Below are 4,728 nucleotides of genomic sequence, written 5' to 3'. Positions count from 1 at the left end.
TCTTTCAGTGGCTGGCTTATTTCACTTTATATAATATCCTCCAGGTTCATTCATGTTGTCACTAATGACAGGAAGTCCTTTTTTAAAGCTCAATAATACTCCATTGTATATATACACACCACATTTTCTTTACCCATTCATCCATCGATGGACACTTAAGTTGTTTCCGTATCTTCGCTATTGTGAATAATACTGCAGTGAACATGCATGGGAATGCAGATATCTTGTTGAGATAATGATTTCATTTCCTTTGAATGTATAGTCAGAAGTGAGATTGCTAGATCATATGGTAGTTCTTTTTTAAATTTTTTGAGGGACCTCCATACTGTTTTCCATAATGGTGGTTCCAATTTATATTCCCATCAACACTGTGAAAGTGTTCTCTTTTCTCCACTTCTTTGCCAACACTTGTTATCTTTTGTCTTTTTGATAATAGCCATTCTAAAAATTGCACAATGATATTATGAGCCAGGATGTAACTAGGGAAGTTACACAAATCAGGGCTAAAAGCTCTCAGCAGAAGAGACAAGGGGAAAGGGTAAAAGCAGGGAAGGAATGTGTTTTGTTTTGCAGAACCAACAGTTCCAGCCAAGGAGATGCCCAGCTAGGTGTTTCACCTGATAGCCCCTTGCTAGGTGTTTTGCCTGATAATCCCTTATATGAGTCAGTTTGAGCCAGGTTGGAGCTGAGGACCTACACAGAAACCCCCGTGAGTTTTGTTTTGTTTTGTTTTGTTTTGAGATTACTTATTTATTTATTTATTTATTCATTTTTTTTGAGAGAGAGAGAGCACGAATGGCGGGGAGGGGCAGCCATGTGTCCCAGATTACAGAATGTTCTTAAATTAACTTTTTCAAATGTATCCTCATAGGGGATATGTTTTTATGGCTGTACATACCCAGGTGGCAGACATACATAAGACAGTCTTACAACCAAAGACAAAATGGGCTAATATGGAAAAAGACATGGACTATACAGAGAAATAACTTTTTACTTTGATACATGAAGTAAGAAGATGGGCCAGAGAATTACCATGGCTTATGAAGAGGTGGGTGTGATTCTTCAGTTTTGTGAGAGCTACATTTTTAATTCTTTCCCTCTAAGTAGTTGATGATTGAATAATGTATTGATCCTTCACAGTTTCTACTTTCTGTATGTTTTGTTAGATAAGGCAGAAATGTGTGGTTTCTGTGTTTAGAGGCAGTGGAAAAAAGAAGGGTCTCGGCATCTGCCTAATTAAGGAAGCCTTCAAGGAGAAGAACACCAACACAGGCCCCTAATGGTTTTGTTGTTAGTTGTCATACCTTTTTATAACATTTACATTGTGAAACTCCCAATGCTTGACTGATTGTAACCTTGCATGCACTGTGGAAAATAAGCAATTTTGTTCTAGTTTGTAGCATGAGAAGAAACATAATTATTTCCATTGTTTTATTTTTTTCTCCTAATTCGACTTTTAAATTATATTATTTTTGCCCACCTCAATTTAAGAGGTAACACAGGCTAAAAGTAGAAAATCTCGAAAATACAAAAAACCCAAATGCAAAGTGAAAAATCTACCATATTCTATTCATCAAAAGAAATCCACTGTTAGTACTTTGTTATAAGTTTCAGGTAACTATTGGCAAATAATGCTACATATCAATCAACTTTGAAATCTCAGAAGTTTGCAGCAACAAATATTTATCTTTCCACTCGTGGGTCTGTGGACTGGTTGGACTGACTTTGGCTGGACTCAGTTGGGTTTGGCTCCAAGCAACAGATGTGGGTTAGGTCCCCTTCATGTGATTTATTTTGGGGCCCCAAATAAGACTGAAGAACTGAAGGGTACTACAATTTTCCAGGCTGATGATCTGATGGGATGTAAGCTGAGCTGGGGAACAGTGGCTGGGGCTGTAGGTGAAACATTGGCCTTAAGTTGATAATTACTGACACCGTGTGTTTGTTATCGTGTTCTTTCTACTCTTGTATATGTTTAAATTTTACATAGTAAAAGGCTAAATTTGTATCCAGAATACTGCTTTTACTATTAAAAGTTTCTTTTAAACCAATTTTTAATATCTACATACTGTAGAAGTAGTAGTAGTAGTTGTTGTTGTTGTTAAATACTGTACATCAGGTATCTAGTCTGTGATCCTCTAATGGTCGTGAGCTACCCTTCAGACCAAAGGGCCCATCAAAGGTCCAGCAATTTGTATTGAAGCTCCTGATTTATATTTGTTTGATTCACTGTATTTTACAGTAATAGAGCTAGACAGATCTGTGGAAAGTGTTTTAATAGTAGACCCACCAGGATCACTACATAAGCCACTCTCCCCTCCACCTCTCCCAGGAATAATCATATCCAAAGTAATTCTATGGTTTGTTCATGCCCCATCTGCTACCCTATATTTTTACTCCAGAATCCCAGAGTTTGTTGGTACTATAACTAGTCATTCCATTCTCCTGCTAAGCCTCAAGAGAACCCCTGTAAGTGGGGACTGGGCCCTCTACTCTGACCCAACCCTACTCCATCCACAACTGCATCAAGGAGATATCAAATCCTTAATGAGGGACTATATCATCACACTCTCTTCCAGTCTGAGCTCTAAGGAGCTCACAGCCAGTAGGACCATATCTCCTTTTTCCCACATGCAGAATCCTATAGGACGTCTTGTTTGTCATCAAACATTGTAAAATCCCACAGACGTTTCCACTGATGGGAACCTCAGTCATAAGATGAACAAGGGTCTGCCTCCAAATCCTATCAGGATCACCCATAAGAATAATTCTACCAGTGGAATGAAGACAGCATTTGTAGAAAATTTGACTACTAGCTGGATATTCTAAGTTCTTTGATTTGCGAAGCACCTCTAACTCTCTCAAGTCTTCTACCAGACACAGGTGAATCAATATGTTTAATCAGTAGTGAAAGTTACTTTCTTTATAGTGCTAATAATTTAACTATTTGTTTTGGTTATCTACGGTTGCACAACAAACCGCCCCCAACCTGTAGCACTGAAAGACAACCAACTGTGTGTTATGCTTTCGGGTTCTGAGGATCACGTGTTCAGACAGGACACAGCATACATTGCTCATGTCTACTCTGTGATATCTGGAGCCTCAGTTAGGAAGACTTAAAAGGCTGGAATGTCTTGAAAGGCTGAAGGCTGAAATCATCTGGAGGCTTCTTCGTTCATACATCTGGCACCTGGGCTGAGACAACTCCAGAGCGGGGCTCAGCTGGGACCATCATTCATGCACCAGTGCTTGACCTCGCTCCAGCTTGGCTTTTCACAGCACGGCGGCTGGGGCCCAAGGGGGAGTACCCAGTGAAGGGACTAACATAGCATGAACAGTCTAAGAAAACTGGGGTGAAGCTGCAAGGCCATTTAGGACCTAATTCCAGAAATCACTCGGTATCATTTCTGCCATTCTGTTGCTTGAAGGAAGTCACAAACCTACCAGAGTCACAGGAGGAGACATAGAACTCACCTCTTAGTGGGAGGTGTTTCAAAGTGTTTTGGGGCATGTTTTAAAACCACCACATAGCTTCAGATTTCAGTGGGAGCTCCTGTGCCTTTGGAACTCCCCAGGGGAGGTGCTTTCCTATTGGCATGATAACCGACTTGTGCAACCTAACTGCCCTGACACTGAAGTCTGAACAGAGCGCTTTAAGAGTCTTTCTTTTTTTCCAAAATGACCCCAGCATTCTTTCTCTGAAACAAAATGTGTAGTTCAACCATCTTACTTGTGTTTTCAGAGCTTTTTAAGGGTTCAATTTTCTTCCACGTCTTCTGGAGCATTTCAAATATATCATTGGTGTTGGCGGTAGGGAAGGAAACGTTTCCTCTGGCCATCCAGCCTCCGTTCTCTCATATTAAATGGATAAGCCAATTTGGGTTATAGTCCTTGCAGAGCAGAACTGAAGTGTTTTTGACACCCCTCCTGCTGCAGTGGCCACACGAGGCCCCTGCACTCTGTGTCCTCACTGACTGGAAGTAGCCAGAGAACTACATCGGCTCCCATCCTGTTTCTTTTGGCTGCTTCTATTTCATCCCTGGTGCCCTTCTGTGCCCATCCTTGGCCCCTTTTTCTATTAATATCTTTGTATTTTTTAAGCAAATCCTGTTTTTTACATCTACATAGCAACACTTTGCTTCATTTTGAAATGAAACATGTTTTAAAAGTTTAACTTTCTGCTTTCATTTATTTTTATTTTTCTGAAGCTGCAATTTTCACAATAAACATATCTACTTTTATAATTTTGGAAAATAGGCACACACCCAATGAGGATGGCTACTATTAAGAAATAACAGAAAATAGGGGCGCCTGGGTGGCTCAGTCGTTAGGTGTCTGCCTTCGGCTCGGGTCATGTTCCCGGGGTCCTGGGATCAAGCCCCACATCGGGCTCCCTGCTCGGCGGGAAGCCTGCTTCTCCCTCTCCCACTCCCCCTGCTTGTGTTCCCTCTCTCGCTGCGTCTCTCTCTGTCAAATAAATAAATAAAATCTTAAAAAAAAAAAAAAGAAAGAACAGAAAATAGCATGTGTTGGTGAAGGTATGGAGAAAGTGGAACCTCGTGTAGCTCCAGTGGAGAAAACTATGGTAGTTCCTCAAAAAATTAAAAATGCAAGTACCCTGTGATCCAGCAATTCCACCTTTAGGTATATACACAAAAGAATTGAAGGGACTCAAAGAGATATTTGCACACTCATGTTCATAGCAGCATTTGTTTGTTATATCTGCCA

Source organism: Mirounga angustirostris, unplaced genomic scaffold (genome assembly GCF_029215605.1).
Source record: "Mirounga angustirostris isolate CCGP_5_RB_7025 unplaced genomic scaffold, mMirAng1.0.hap1 SCAF_7, whole genome shotgun sequence".
Taxonomy (NCBI): Eukaryota; Metazoa; Chordata; class Mammalia; order Carnivora; family Phocidae; genus Mirounga; species Mirounga angustirostris.
The sequence above is the reverse complement of the archived record's forward strand: the minus strand, read 5'-3'. Positions refer to the sequence as shown.